At 43.8% G+C, this 16369-nt stretch overlaps 1 long non-coding RNA gene across 1 annotated transcript in view; it reads right to left on the bottom strand.

Annotated features, from left to right (window-relative positions):
• The window catches only part of LOC142000427 (uncharacterized), a 238662-nt gene extending 222884 nt beyond the window's left edge, over positions 1–15778 (bottom strand). The window contains exon 1 of the long non-coding RNA XR_012642245.1: positions 15545–15778. This is a non-coding gene — a long non-coding RNA (uncharacterized LOC142000427). The remainder of the gene's footprint in view (positions 1–15544) is intronic.
• Between the last annotated feature and the right edge of the window lie 591 nt (positions 15779–16369).

Raw genomic sequence — 16369 nt, 5'->3', positions numbered from 1 at the left:
TCTGATGCAATGCCAGCACTAGCTACAAATTTTATTGATGGCCGCACATGAGCAATGTTGCCAAAGAGGCAGGGTTACAATATCAGTGTACACTAGGGATAGAGTCTAGGCGAAGCAGGACAATGGTACAGTGTCCCCCTTTTTTGACCTTAGCAGTTGGCCAAAGTTCAGGGTTCTGCAGATTGTTTCCGTGAGGAGGAGAAATTGATGATGGAGTCTGGTATCTTTGACACAATCCTGCTTATTTACTGAGAATGTACAAAGGCCTGTTTCGTGGAACGGCAGAGGATTCAAACTACAGGAGACAGTTTCTTTGCTCACAGGTCCAAATCCCTTTCTGCAAGTACTCTGCCCAAAAAGCCGTCTCTCTGGGCTCTTCTCAGGGCCATGCTCATCATACTTGTTCAGGCAGCATCTGGCACTTCCTTCTCTCTCCCCACTTCTCTGGTCTTTCTGCATTCTCTCTGACACAAAAATTTTCACAGAACAAGAGCCAGCAAAACCACTCCACCCATACACACCTGCCTTTGTTTTGGGCACTGACATGTGCCTGTGTTCGGAGCGGAAGCCGCAATTGTTTCAGCTGTCTGGTTACGTAAAGGAGCTTGATGGAAGTGTCTTAAATGAAGGGCAGATCCACACACACACACACACACACTTACTTCAAAGAGGTTTAACCCAACCCGTAACTGTATGTCCTGTTTTCCAGCTGTGGTTAAGTCCTTCAAGACATGGTCCCACCATTCTGCTCTTTATCCTCTCTCATGCTCCAGGAGCAATGGTAAATGTTGGTATTAAACAAAGGGGAAAGTGAAGAAAAGCCATAACACATGCTGGGCTCAACAGGAAAGTGATTATTCACACAAGGGGAGATTTGAACCGGAGAAGCAGCTGTCGGTATGGGACATCACCAGAGCCTGCTCAGCTCCTACTGGAGCTTGAGCGTTGTGTGTTCACTGCCCGACAACTTGAAGGAGACAGAATTGACATTTGGAACATGAAGGATTCCAGCTGTCTAATTACGTGCTGAACACTATCGGAATTGAAGTCGCCGTGGCTGCTGGATAATCTATCACTGCTCGAGCTCCTGAGGAACTGCCAAGTTTCAACAGTGCTGCAGGGCAGCGGTGACAGACTACACATCATGCAGCTAGTAATTACAACAATGGGATAACGTTTTTGGGGAAAAGGGAATAATAAAGAAGAGGATTTCAGCAATTAACAACAAGACATTGCCTTCCATTGGAGTCTCTCACAGCATTTGACAGACCTTATGCAAGGTCAGCCACAAGTTCTGAGGGTATCATGCTGCCAGGGCAGCTTGCATGAGTGTGGGGCATTTGTGTTAGTCAGAGAGACGTTAATCTTTCCGTTTCCATTAGCGACTACTAATGCTCCCTATGCTGTCCCAGTGGAGAACGTATGGTCTGTTGCGATAGATTTCACAACGATCGCTGGAGTCACCATCTTATCCCCAAGAATCCCCTTGCTGTTTCCCTTCCCCTCCCCCATTTATTAAAATGCTACCTTTGCAGCCATATGCTTTTCTAAATGCTAGACAGAGGCACCATCTGAATGACTCAAAAAGAAAAGGAGGACTTGTGGCACCTTAGAGACTAACAAATTTATTTGAGCATAAGCTTTCGTGAGCTACAGCTCACTTCATTGGATGCGTTCAGTGGAATCTGAACGACTGCTTTTCTTCTTCCCTCCTGTTCCCCCCCCCCCCCGAATCTATTTCTCTGGGGCAGGCAGGGCAGCAACATTCGGTCACTGTTGCTGGAGTGGGGTGGCAGAGGGTTAGCGGGATGGTGGGTGACTGTGCAGATAACAAAACCTTTGATATTCTTCCTAAACGTTGACTAGTTTGAACTCAGACTACTAATGCTTAAAGCATCCGTTTAGGCATTTGCAAGACTGGGGCCAATAGTCACTATTTTTTTTGGGGGGGGGGGGGAAGAGCGGGAGCATCTGTCTATCTTTTTCTACAGTACCCAGTGCAAGGGGGCCCAGATCCTTAGAGTTCTACTGTATTGCAAAAAAATGATCTTTTAAGTTCTAGCTTTTTCTTAGAGAGTCAGAGCAGACAGCCATAAATATGTTGCTTAAAAAGGAGCCATTTTCTCAACTATATTTGAAAAACATTAAATTATTTCAGGTCTGTGAGGAGGTGTCCACCCCTCACATCTCCCAAAAAAGTGTTAAGGTGGGTAGGTGATCCCACTAACCACGTAGGCTGCACCTGAAGGAGGAGCCAAGGAGCAACAAAGACTGTCATAACTATACAGCTAAGGGTAGCCTAGAATTCCTCCTGACCTGTAAGGGGTTAAGAAGCTCAAATAACCTGGTTGGCACCTGACCAAAAGGACCAATGGGGAAAGAAGATACTTTCAAATCTGGGGGCAGGGATAAGGCTTTGTTTGTGCTCTGCTCTTGGGAAGCAGAGAAGCACCAGGTCAGAAAACTCCTTCTCCTATAAATCATCCTAAAGTGAGTCTCAATATTGCAAAAAGAGTAAGTAAATAAGGCAGGGAGCGTTAGATTACCTTTTGTTTTCAACTTGTGAATTTTCCCTGTGCTAAGAGGGAGGTTTATCCCTGTTTTTGTAACTTTAAAGCTTTGCCTAGAGGGGAATCCTCTGTGTTTTGAATCTGATTACCCTGTAAAGTTGCCTTCCATCCTGATTTTACAGAGGTGCTGCTTTAACTTTTTTTTCTTTATTATAAAGTTCTGTTTTTTAAAAATCTGGTTTTCCTGTTTGGTTGGTAGATTATTCAAGCCTCCCAGGGAGGGGGTGTAGGGCTTGGGGGAATAGGAATTCCAGTGGTCCTTTCCCTGATTCTTTGTCTAAATCACTTGGTGATGGCAGCGTACTGTCCAAGGACAAAGGATTTGTGCCTTGGGGACATTTTTAACCTAAGCTGGTAGAAATAAGGTTGGGAGCTTTCATGCGGGTCCCCACATCTGTACCCTAGAGTTCAGAGTGGGGAGGGAACCCTGACACAGACTACTTAGAGATGGAGCTCAGCTGGACAGGAACAGGAAGGGCCTGCATAAAGCCCAGTAGCTGACAGCAGAAGAGGGTGGCAGAGCAAAAGAGGCAGCAGTTGCTCTCAGGGTGACAGAAGGTGAGGAAGGAAGTAGCCCAGTGATACAACAGAAAGTTAGGGGACCGTGCAGACCATGACTGCTTGTTGTAGGGTCCCTGGATTGGATTCCAGAGTGGAGGACAAGCCAGGGTTTCCCAACCAGCCACTGGGCAGTGGCACCGTTAAGGAGCAGCAAAGGGAAGGCTACCTGAGACAATAGATCTTGAGAGTCTTTGATACACGCAACCCCCCACTGAAGGGCAGAACTACAGTGACCTGGCTGGAGGGAAGTGAGCAACTGCAGGACTGGGCGCGGGACTGGCAGATCTGGCCAAAAGCAGGTGCTCCAGTGGTGAGCCGAGCACCCTGTGGCAAGGTCCCACACCTATGCCTGACCCCTACCACCAATTTTCCTGTTTTCAGTTTCTCTTGTTCTTGTTGCTGGATGGAAGACACATAGAAAACCGACTACACAGGAGGGAGAGAAACTGACCAGAAAAAGTACTGTCAAGTTTACAAAGCAGACAAACTGAACAAGAGAGAGCTTTTCCTCAAATCTTTTCCAGCTAGAGATGTTTCCGTGTTACCTATAAAATAGAAATAGGCAACATGTGTTTGGACAGAAAAGAACTCACAAGTTGACAGCGTCACTCATATTTCACAAGTCCCATGAGAACCCAGAGTGCTTTTCAGACTGTACTTACCACCTGCAACTACTTCTGGGATGGATAGCAGCAGCAAAGCAGAGAACCAGTCAACAGTACACTGCACAACTTTAGGAATGGCATTTTAACCAAGACAAACATCTGGTCTTCCTGAGAAGTGCTGTGGGTTCTCAAATGTCAATAAAGATAAAACCCCAATTCTAAAGGTCTCTTCTGAAAAGACTTTTCTTCCCTCACCCCATGCACATTGCATGCAGGGTGACCAGCTAACAAGTATGAAAAATCGGGATGGGATGGGGAGTAATAGATGCCTATATAAGACAAAGCCTCAAATGTTGGGACTGTCCCTGTAATATAGGGACATCTGGTTACCTTAATTGCATGGAACCAATCTCTGAGTGATGGATGAACGCTGAAGGCCAACTGGCAAAAGTGCTCCCTGGTCTTTACAAGCAACCCCTGTCTCAGACCTGACAAACTCTGTACATTTAATGCACCACTTTCATGGTATTTATCCAGGAAGGCTAACTTGTAAGGTCTCTACTAAAAGCTTGTAGGTTATCGATGCTCAATCATTGTGTACTGGTAATATTTAAGGAATAATTTATATTGAAAATTATGTCCTTATGGTCTTACCATAAAAGTTAGTCACCAGGGAATCATAGGTCTTGGTGATTGCCCATTCAACGAAGATGAAGTTGTCACCCTTCCTTGGCTAGCTGATTATGTAAATGTATTGTTCAATTGCCTACCCTTGCCCCAACCCAGAACAGTCCATGGAAAAACAACAAATACAACTGCAAACAATCAAAACCATTTGGAGGTAAAAAGGAACATTGTAACAGACGGGGTCACCCTGCCTGTGAATACACACAAGACTGATTCATTATCTGACAAGGGAGAAGAACAATCCTCTGTATCCGTTTACTGAGGAATCTTAGAGTGTGGGGTGCTTTCCATGAAAAGATTGGATCCTAGCTCCTGGGAGGCCGGCCAACTCTGCAACTTTGGGGGGGGGGGGGGGGGGGGCGGGGAGGTGGGAAGGAAGACCTACTTAATTAGGTAAGAGAGGTCACTATTAAGCAGTGTAGGCCCTAGTTTGTATATTGCGATTTTGTTTTATGTTGCAACCATTTGTTTCTATCTCTGGTTTGTAGCCAAACTGCTTTTTCCCCCCCTTTACAATAAAGCAAAAACCATTATTTAAGTGCTCACCAGTACAGTGCGTTATGTAGGAGCAGCGACTGAAGGTAAAACTGCCGTACACTGTTCCTTTGGGAGCTGAGGATCTGGGATTTCTGTGAGTAGCCAGGGTCAGGGGCTGGACATCACAGGAGAATGATTCAAGGCGAATAGGGGTGCAGCTGTTGTTTACTGGCAAGGTGAAGTCAGGGCTGACATAGCCTGGAGGAGAGTGCTTTAACAGCTGACAGGCTGGGGGTGTTAGGGAGCTAACATCCAGTTACCACAAGCAAGACTCCATCTTGCTGGAACTAGGGAATAACAAGGTGACTCTCCGTCCTGGGTACCCCGAGAACTGTCACAGGACTCAGGGAAGTTAGATTTCAAAACCCCCAGAAAACGATATTATGGGTTTTCCATAAAATTCTTAGTCATTTGTTTGTGACCATATCTATATTTAATTGCCAGCAGGCTGATGTTAGTAACGGGGCAAGGCGCTGTGGGTGAGGATAATCAATTCAACCGCAAGGGAGGCTAGGTGTAGAGAGACTCAGTGTTCAATCACAGAACGTTAGCAGTCCTCTTGGCACTGCACTTGAACACGAGCAGCCACAATACAGCAAAGGTAGCCAGTCTTTTACAGCCTTAGCTAAAGCACAGTGAGCGAGTCACACCAATTTCAGCAGGCTTTGGATCACGGTCCTACTTTCCACCATCCAGGCTCCATACTTTTGTACACCAAATACCAATATACGTATTAAAGAACCAGATGCTACTTCATCTGAGCCATTGAAGGCTGCAGTCCTGGGATCATTGTGCATTACCAGCAGCATTTGAACATACCTACGTAGTCAGTTATGCCAGTACAATGCAATGCTGATTTTCTCCCATGCTGTATGTAAACAATTTTATCAAGCAGATTGTTGGTTAATTGTGCACACAAGATGTTTTAGATACAATACACCCAGTTTTGCTGCATTGCCTTCTTTAAAAAAAAAAACCAAACAAACCTTTCTTCATGACCTATATTTATTGAATATGAAAATATCAGTAGTATCAAAAGGACACCAGTAAAAACAGGGCCAGAGAAATGAGAAAATGGAAGAAATCTAAAGATAAGTAATTTTGATGATAAGGAATGTTAGTATGATGTGGGGAAAATAAGATACCAGAGATAAAATACACTATCACAATCTTTATGATAATGGGAGAGAAGCACATTAAGAATTTTATTAGCAAGAACTACAAAAATTAGCTTTCCCTATTTTCATTTTAGAATCACTCAGCACTCGGTTTCCATAATAAAAACAGCAATGAAAAGAAAATTGGACACAGGGCATTACACTTTTCCCTCTGCAGGGGAAGATTATTTCTTCTCTCTTGGGGGAGGATGACAACAACAAGTACAGACAATCACAGCTTTTATTCTGGAGGTTATGGGGCACGTTACGAAGGCACAGTGTAGCCCAACTGTGCCTCCAGGAGGCAATCTGACTAGACTCTTCCCTAACGTGTCAGAGGTCAGGAAGGGTAGTCTTTTCAAGCAGTCAAATCAAGAGTAGGAACTGTCAGCTTCCTCAAACAGCAAGTTTTACCAAGTCCTTTCACAACACAAGTTACCTGTGACTGAAGAGCAGGAAGCTGTACTCTAGTGGAGAGCAACAGAGGGTGCTCTTGAGCAGATGCTGACATTTGCTGCTCTGGACAAAATCATAAGGAGCTGGCTCATTAAGGGAATTAGGCTCAGCCTCACTTGATTTAACCAATTCGGTGATAGGATATCAAACAAGTCTGTAGTTTAATTTAGAGAGTTAGAAGAGCCTACTGGAAGGAGTCAGAGTAGCAGCCGTGTTAGTCTGTATTCACAAAAAGAAATGGAGTACTTGTGGCACCTTAGAGACTAACCAATTTATTTGAGCATAAGCTTTCATGAGCTACGGCGCACTTCGTCGGATGCATAAAAGTGGAAAATGCAGTGAAGATATTTTTATACATACAGACCATGAAAAAATGGGTGTTTATCACTTCAAAAGGTTTTCTCTCCCCCGACCCCACTCTCCTGTGACTCCAAAGTTCTCCAGGTGGTCTGGGGAACAAGAGCCCATAAGGAGAGCTGTGCTGAAACCCTGCACCGAGGGTGGAAGAATATATGAGCCCAGGGACAAGGCTAAAGGACGACCTCTGAGCATCCTGTGACCTAGTCAGGAGCGGGGAAGGCTTGTTTTTGAAGGGTGTGTGTGTTTTTAACAAAGCAGGCCCAGAAAGGGGAGAGAGTTGATCTGAAAGTTGTGTGGAGTTTTGACTGAGGAGGGGAAACGGAGGCAGCAGACACACTGATGCTGTTGGACAAGCCCTGCTACAGATGCCGAAAGTCAAACAGATACAAGCAAAATGAAGAGAATATACTAGATGATGAAGGTGAAGCAGCTAGCTAATAATGTATTCCTAAATCAAGGAGGGAAGCTGTTATAGAGTTATCCAGCAGGAAAGGACCATTGTGAACATCTGATACTTAAGAGCAAAACCTCTAAGGAGACAAAAAGAAAAGGAGTACTTGTGGCACCTTAGAGACTAACAAATTTAGTTGAGCATAAGCTTTCGTGAGCTACAGCTCACTTCATCGGATGCATTCAGTGGAAAATCCACTGAATGCATCCGATGAAGTGAGCTGTAGCTCACGAAAGCTTATGCTCAACTAAATTTGTTAGTCTCTAAGGTGCCACAAGTACTCCTTTTCTTTTTGAGAATACAGACTAACATGGCTGCTACTCTGAAATCTAAGGAGACAGTCACAGAAGGATATCCAGAGGCAGTAACAAGAGTCAAGCCCTTCAAGACCAACCAGAAGGAGTTTTGAAAAGCACCAGTGCCTCTTACCAGAGGAGCACTCACAGGTTCAAGGCTAGATGGGCCAAAGCAGTCAGAATATCTTAAATCTAAACCAGCAGTCACTACCACCTGCTCTCACTCACTAATACTCTGCTTCGGTGCATGCCACCACAGTGAATGCAGCCATGTGAGTGCTCAGCTGGAAGTAAACAGGCCAGAATGGGCACTGGTCCCAGAAGTGACAAGGCTCACTGCTCCCACAATGTTTGAAATAGCCAGGGGAAAGTAGGATGGGAGGAGAAGAGAAGAAATACCGTTTGGAGGGTGGTGATGTACAGTGGTTACAGCCAGGGGCCCCCAAGTCAGGATACCTGGATTCTAGGCTGCGTTCCACCACTGACTTGCTAGGTGGCATGGGGCAAGTCAATCATCCTCTGGTCTCTAAAAGGGATAGAAGAACTTTGTCTGAAAATCTCCACTGGGGATGAGGGAAAAGGGACATGAAACTTTGGCTGACTAAGGAATTGGGTGAATGAGGCACAGCAGGGGCTTGAGCAGGCCAGTTTTTTGAAGAGGAAAGACAAGAGATACAGCTCGATATTTAAGAATTTTTTTTTTTTACATGGACGTGAACATCCCCCTCGAGCAAACTCTGCAGAAAGTTCTGGAGAGGGTGGGAAGGGGGCGGGAAAGCAGAAACACATGATCTTTGAGTCTAGATTGAACCTGGCTTCAGATACCTGAGGTTCTACAGTGTTGCCTCCTTCAGGAGTTATTGTAAGGCTATGACTGTAAAGTGCTTGGAGAGGTTTGATGAAATGTGCCACGTAAATGCAGAGTGTGTGATACTTTGGCTTAGGTATTTAAGTCCTGCCCCTCTTCAATGATCTGTCTCTTATCACCACAGCTAGAAATACAGGACTTCTCAAATTCTTTCAGTACCTCATTTCCAGAGCCCATATTGGGTTTAGGTTGGCTGATGAAGCTTCACTTCCTTTGGGATCTTTATTATCATCTCAGTGAGGCACATTTAGCAGTTCGAGAACAGTATCTCACAATGGCCATCCTGCTGCATTCTGAAGGCCATTTGTCATCTCCAAGAGACTCATTTCCAGTTTCATAACTTCACATGCTTCCCCAATGTAACCATCTGTCACCAACATCCAATCCTGACAGAGTAGATTGTGTTTAGTGCATGCTCAGATTTCATTTCCAATGAGTCAGAACGCTTCTTTCTAGGGCCATTAAGCAGACTCAAGGAACATGCATGTATGTTCAAGGCACGGGAAATTTAGTACAATTGAATTCCAAGGGTCAAACACAAGTAGAATTAGAATTGTCAGTGTGAAAAAACACTGGAGAAAATCATCAGAAAGAACGAGGCCGATTTGTGCTGGAGAAAGAGCTTCCTGTAGGTCTAATCAATCCTCCCAAGCCCCAAATATGGGACAGAACCAGAAATGTGGAAACTAGTATAAAAGAGAGGAAGCAGAAAATGCTGTGGGGGTGGGGCAACAGTCTAACCAATTTGACGCTCTCTATAGCCTCAGGTCTAATGAGCAGGAATAAAAGGACATTGCATGCAGCGATAGCAATGGAGTAAGAGTCTTGGAGCGTTCAACTTCCAACTTGCCCTGCAGGAAACAAGTCTTTCCCCTATACGGGCTCAAGATTACTCACTATGTAAGAAGGAGAAAAAACCTCAGGACAGGTGGAATGTTAAAGGCTGAAAGGATAACATTTTCAAAAGGATTTAAGTGACTTAGGAGCTTAATCGCTATTAAAAAATGACTAGCATTTACGAGGTTCAGTCACATTAACTGTCAAAGAGCTTCAAGCTCTCAAGTGTCCAAGTCACTGCTGAAAATTGGATTTACTCCCTCCTGAATTCTGGAGCCTTCATGGAGAACACCCTGTCAGCTCCTCCCCCATACCTCTGTTATATCGAGCTTCAGTGTTTCCACAACTATGACAGCAGATCATGGGGAGAAAGGCGCACTCAGGTGCAGCTCCAATCGTTGCATTCTGTTCTAACATGGCACATTGGGCTAAAATAAATAAATAAATAAATAAAAATAATTTCTCAGGCCCTTACCCTATCTGGAAGTGACATACTCATCCCACTTTAGCTCCTAACCCAATACTCAGTGTTATACACCATCTTACAGTAACCAGAAAATATTAGTTCCCCAGGAAACTTGACTGGCCTTTTTGCAGCCTTCTCCAGTTTAAAGAGCAAGTGACAGGACAGACAAACCATTGCTATCTCTTTTAACCATTGACCTGCTGTGGATCTAATGTATTGCCCTTGATGACGAGTCCTCTCTCTTCACAAGCTGTAAATAACGGCTTTCGAGTTTCAACACAGCTCAGATACGTCATGACTGAAAACCGCCTGCTGCTCCCCCAGCATGTTTATCTAACGTCTGCAGGGCTACGAACAGGGTGCTTGAGAGCAGATGGTGCATCTCTCTCAATGCAGGCAGCACAGTCTCTATAGGCAATACGTAGACACCCAGTGTTTTCCAGGGTCAACATGATTATTGTGAAGGGAGGATTTAAAAACAAAACAAAACGCCATGCCACAAAACAAGCTACAGCTTAAATATATACTTTAGCTCATGCAGCCCTTAGCAGAGTTGATAAGAGCCGAAGCATTTCCCAAGGAAGGAGGAAAAAGCCCACACGCATAGGCTGCCTTTGGCAGGTGGGGATTTGGGAAGAGGAGAGGCAAAGTGATAAACTGTTCACAGGATTAGGGCTCTTGATGTAACCACTGGGGAGAGAGTTCCCAAGGGCAGTGTTTTCTCCTCCTCCGTGGGTTATGTAACCCAAGGGGAACATGACAGGATCACAGAGAGAAAGAAAGCTGATACTCTTGGGGAAATAGCTGAAACTGACCAAGAAGGGAAAAGAAAGTGCAAAATGACCAAGTTGGCTGGGGGACACCATTTGCATCCTCTAAGAGTACAGGGGAGAAGGAGGATCTCTCTCTGAGGGTTGGCACAAGTTAAAAGTTGGCTTCAGGCTTCACCGAACACTTAGTCTGGCCCAGCCAGATGGGAAAGGGCATGACTCACTGCCTGTCAGGAAGGAGGTCACCGCCTGGCTTTTTCCTATCCCATAGCAGCCTTTAAAAAATAAATAAATAAAATCTCAGCAGGGTCTAAGGACGAACCAGTACTGTTAGCTGATCCAAGGCTGGCCTATCCCCCCCCAAAGCCCTACGTGAGGGGCCTGTGACGGGTTGGGTCACAGAAACTCCCTTGGGAGCTGCCACCTGATGTGCTGAGACCACCTCTGAGCCAGTTTTCCCTGGCAGCTTGGGACTTCAGTGTCCTGCCTGGTTGTGCCAGCTTAAAAAGCGTTCCTGTCTCCAGCACTCAGATACCCAACTCCCAGTGGGGTCCAAACCCCAAATAAATCCATTTTACCCTGTATAAAGCTTATACAGGGTAAACTCAAATTGTTTGCCCTCTATAACACTGGTAGAGAGATATATGCAGCTGTTTGCCCCCCCAGTATTAATAAGTAAAAATTGATTTTCTTAAATAGAAAAAGTAGGATTTAAGTGGTTCCAAGTAAGAACAGACCGAACAAAGTGAATTAGCAAGCAAAATAAAACAAAACACGCAAGTCTAAGCCTAATACAGTAAGACATTCCTTCTCCTGGATACTTTATTATCTAAAGTATGCCATACAAGCAGACATCTGTTCTTAGACAGAGTCCATTAGAGTCAACAGGACTCCAGGTGGGTATTAGAGACCAAACAGAATGGATTTCAGGACTTGGTGCCCAAGTCAAGGTGCAATGATCAAGTAGAGGAAGTGGGTCAGGGAAGGCAAAGGTAACAGTGATAGAGTTACAGTAATATCCTCTGGTTTTGAGCCAGAGCAAAGCAGCCGTTTCCTTCTCTGTCAGCCTCAAAGTGGTTTTTTTTTGTTTTTAATTATTATAATGCACCCATCATCATCATTCTTATGCATCCCAATGAGATGACAACTACAGAATGGTTTAGTGACAGGAGCATGGAGCTGTCTAACAAGGGAGGTGTTCACCAAGAAACTTAGCTTCACTGTGCCTTAGTTTACCCATTTTACAGATGGGGATTATACCTGAATCATGGGAGCTTTGAAAAGGCAAAGAGAGAAAGAGAGATGCATTGTGTATTATAATCCATATAGCAAAGTACATAACTTTTACAATGACACGATTTAAAAAATTATAAAGTTATGCCTCATATAAAGTACCCGAAATGAGTGGCTAAAGCCTTCTGTTTTCCAGCAGGAGAATATTTGTAAGTGCTACTCTGACTTTGTAATCAAACTGTCCATAACAAAGGTGATATATTGAAAAACAATACTAGGAGCAAAGAATTTTTATTATGTTCTTATTCCCTGTACATTTGAGCCTTGCTAGAACAAATGTCATATAGTAGAAAAATTCTGAAAATATGAATGCCGCCATCAATAAAGGAACCTGTGGAACCTTATATCTTAGCTTCCCCCATGTGTGCGTGCTTGTTTCGTCTTCTAATGAATTGTGAGTAGCAAAATATTTAACATTTTTTAAAAAATAGTTCAGATTTTTTTTAAAGGCCAGAAGGGATCATTATGATTTTTCAGTCCTAACTCCTGCTTAACATAGGCTATAGCCAGCAATTCTAGCCCAACAACTTGTGGCTGAACTAAAGCCTATATTTTAGAAAGACACCCAATCTTGATTTCAAGGCTCAATGAAAAGCGGACTTGAGAGGCTGGCATCCTGGTACACTACCCAGTATACTTCCCCCCTAGGCTACAGGATATTTTTAAAATTGTTAATGGCAAATACTAGTGATCCTTCAATGCCCCTGTATCCTTAAAGTAGTTCAGGACCAGAGAGCTGCCCTGTGCCTGCCATCTTCGTCTTGTCTCCAATCATGCAAAAACTCACATCTAACCATTTTGGTACAAGTAGTCCCACTGGATTTCATACTTTGGCACCTGTCATTCATTACTTGGTTTTATAGTTAATATTGATCTCAGTTTAAATTGCACAGACACCCAGTTGTTGGGAAAGCTCACCTTACAGGCAGAATTGTAGTTAGGCATTGTACATGAAGGATAAACTCCTGAGCTCCCAAATACATGGTTTGCTTTACTGCAGTTTCATTGTGTATGTAGAGGAAACAGATTGACAGAGCCAGAAGAGTACCCAGAAGTTACCTACTACAGGACAGGCCCAACAAAGAAAATAACAGAACGCCACTAGCCATCACCTTCAGCCCCCAACTAAAACCCCTCCAACGCATCATCAAGGATCTACAACCTATCCTGAAGGACGATCCATCGCTCTCACAGATCTTGGGAGACAGGCCAGTCCTTGCTTACAGACAGCCCCACAACCTGAAGCAAATACTCACCAGCAACCGCACACCACACAACAAAAACACTAACCCAGGAACCTATCGTTGCAACAAAGCCCGTTGCCAACTGTGTCCACATATCTATTCAGGGGACACCATCATAGGGCCTAATCACATCAGCCACACTATCAGCAGCTCATTCACCTGCACATCTACCAATGTGATATATGCCATTATGTACATTGGCCAAACTGGACAGTCTCTATGTAAAAGAATAAATGGACGCAAATCAGACATCAAGAATTGTAACATTCATAAACCAGTCAGAGAACACTTCAATCTCTCTGGTCACTCGATTACATACCTAAAAGCAGCAATTCTTCAACAGAAAAACTTCAAAAACAGACTCCAACGAGAGACTGCTGAATTGGAATTAATTTGCAAACTGGACACCAATAACTTAGGCTTGAATAAAGACTGGGAGTGGCTGTGTCATTCCACAAAGTAAAACTATTTCTCCATGTTTATTTCCCCCCCACCCCCCGCTGTTCCTCACATGTTCTTTTCAACTGCTGGAAATGGCCCACCTCGATCATCACTACAAAAAGGTTTTTTTTTTCCCTGCTGGTAATAGCTCACCTTACCTGATCACTCTCGTTACAGTGTGTATGGTAACACCCATTGTTTCATGTTCTCTATGTATATAAAAATCTCCCCACTGTATTTTCCACTGCACGCATCCGATGTAGTGAGCTGTAGTTCACGAAAGCTTATGCTCAGATAAATTTGTTAGTCTCTAAGGTGCCACAAGTCCTTTTCTTTCTTACAAGAGCCATATTACATTTCACATAATGGGCCTGATCCACAGCTCCATTTCAATGGGACCACCCACACAAGTGAAGTGGCTTTTCATATCAGGCCCTTGACATTCGAGTCTGTTGGCAGGTTCCCTGGCAGTGATTTCGCTGCCTTGGTAGTGCGTTGTATAAAGGGCACAGCTGAGAGTTTCAAAAGTGGCTCTCTATATTATTACTGCAGCAAACAAGTGGTTTTGCTTTTAGAACTGAAGCAAAGCGTAAAGTCATTTGTGCTTGCAAGGCGGTGAGTGATGGTGTTCATTGTTTGTAGCAACGCTTAATAAAAAGGTAGGTGTTGTTGCTTCCTCTACCACATTCCAGAAGCAAACAATTGTCAAAAAACCTATCTTCAGAGTCACACACTGTCTGTTTGAAGTGCAATTTAAAGATAGTCCCTATATTTTTAAAGTACTAAAAAATAAAATGAAAAACATTCTATTCCATGCACGTTAATCCAAAATGATGCAACACCAAAAGCAGGCAGAATGAGAGTTTCCATTAAGGTTATTTCTAGGGCACCTTTAAAATGGCAAAGGGTATGGGATTAGCATGCACATTTATCCACACACGTATGAATTAACCGAGGATGGAAGAAACCATAAAGAAACACAAATATTAGTAAGACGATGTGTATACACTGTTATACTCAGTTAAATCAGCTGGCCCATGATCAGTGGTATAATCTAACAAGCGCTATTATCCCACATCTAACAGGGAGAGATAGCTCAGTGGTTTGAGCATTGGCCTGCTAAACCCAGGGTTGTGAGTTCAACCCCTGAGGGGGCCATTTAGGGTTCTGGGGCAAAAATTGGGGACTAGTCCTGCTTTGAGCAGAGGGTTGGACTAGATGACCTCCTGAGGTCCCTTCCAACTCTGATATTCTATGCATCTATGAAAAAACGGTTCACAGACCCCCCCACTCCTGCTTGGCTCTTAAGAGAGCATATTATTAGAGGAACAGGAGAATTCAGGGGACAGAGTTTTTTTAAATAGGACCCCAGCTTGATCCACCACACTATTCATTATTGTGACTGGAGAGCTCTCCTCCTATCCTAAGAGTTGTTGAGCTCGGTCTTGTTCTCAGTTACAGATAGCTACATCCACAATTACCACCGAACTGGCAACACCTTAGCTGACAACTTCAACATGGCAAACAAGGGCCATGTAAATGCAGCACCTGCTACAACTCCCCAGTCAAAGTCAGTGGAAGTCCATTGATTTTAATGGGAGTTAGACTAGGCTCATAGAATTTTGCACTCCTACGGTCAGATATAAAGGAATCTTGTTATTAAAAAAAATTAAAATCCACCTAATCATAGTGTTCTCACACCCCAAAACAAAGGGCTATTTTCAAGTGTATTTCATAATGTACTAAAATAAACCACCTCTCTTAATAAGGCATATGACAGAAGCAATATGAATCCTCAGATGAATCCACAAAAGAAAATTAACTGCACTTCTCACACAAATTAAGCTGCCAGTTCAGTTTATAGGCTTTTTTTTTCCCCTTCAGACAGAACAACAGCTTTGCTTCCCAGTTAAGGTTTTCATGTAGTTAAATAACTGGATCTTACCTTTGCCTGAGTGTGGGAGAGCAGATTTGCCTTTCTTAAGTAGCTTCCTCAAGGATCTGTAAGTGATCACAAGCAGACATGTAATCCACCTCCAAGGCTTCCCTTAAGCTGATTTTTAGGAGGTTTCGGGTAAATAAGTCCAAGACAGTCTTTTTAAAAAATTTAAAAAGCAGTTTTCTTCCAGCAGCACCCAAAACTCTCATGATTTTTGGCAAGCACATAAGAAGAAGAGTGTCTCCCTTAATTCTCTCAAAGGAAAACTATACCAGACACACAGTAACATGGAAGGAAGGAAAATTCCATTTAGCGCTGTTAAACAGCACTCTCCAGTGCTTAGTTATCTATTATATTAAACCAGCTCCTTTCTTCTAAGCAGCTAACTACCCCCCCACTGCCCAAGCCAGCTATTGAAACCACCTGCTTGAGCAGTCAGCTGGTTTGCCTTTTAACAAGCTCATGCTGGGCAGCTGAGATCTGTCCACAGTCTGCCTGGCCTGGCATTTTCTAATAATTTATCCTGGGATTTTCCTCCCCCACTTTTGTTCTTTGCCATCCCTGGCCTCAAACTTCTAGCTGCCAAACAAGTTCAGTCCACATCATGAAGTATTATCACGGTGTCAAGTATCACGGGGTAGCCGTGTTAGAGCGTATCTACAAAAACAACCAGGAGTCTGTTAGTATTATCACTGGGGCTGATCCAAGGCCAAAACCTGGCTGCTTGTTGAACTTCAGGGAGTGATGGTTCACCTGTGTGAGGGTGCTATCACTGTAGCATCTAGGGCCCAGATCCTCAAAGGTATTAAAGCACCTAGCTTCCATTGAAAT

This window comes from Natator depressus, chromosome 17 (assembly GCF_965152275.1).
Source record: "Natator depressus isolate rNatDep1 chromosome 17, rNatDep2.hap1, whole genome shotgun sequence".
Taxonomy (NCBI): domain Eukaryota; kingdom Metazoa; phylum Chordata; order Testudines; family Cheloniidae; genus Natator; species Natator depressus.
Note: the sequence above shows the minus strand (reverse complement) of the source record. Positions and strands in the feature narration are given on the sequence as shown.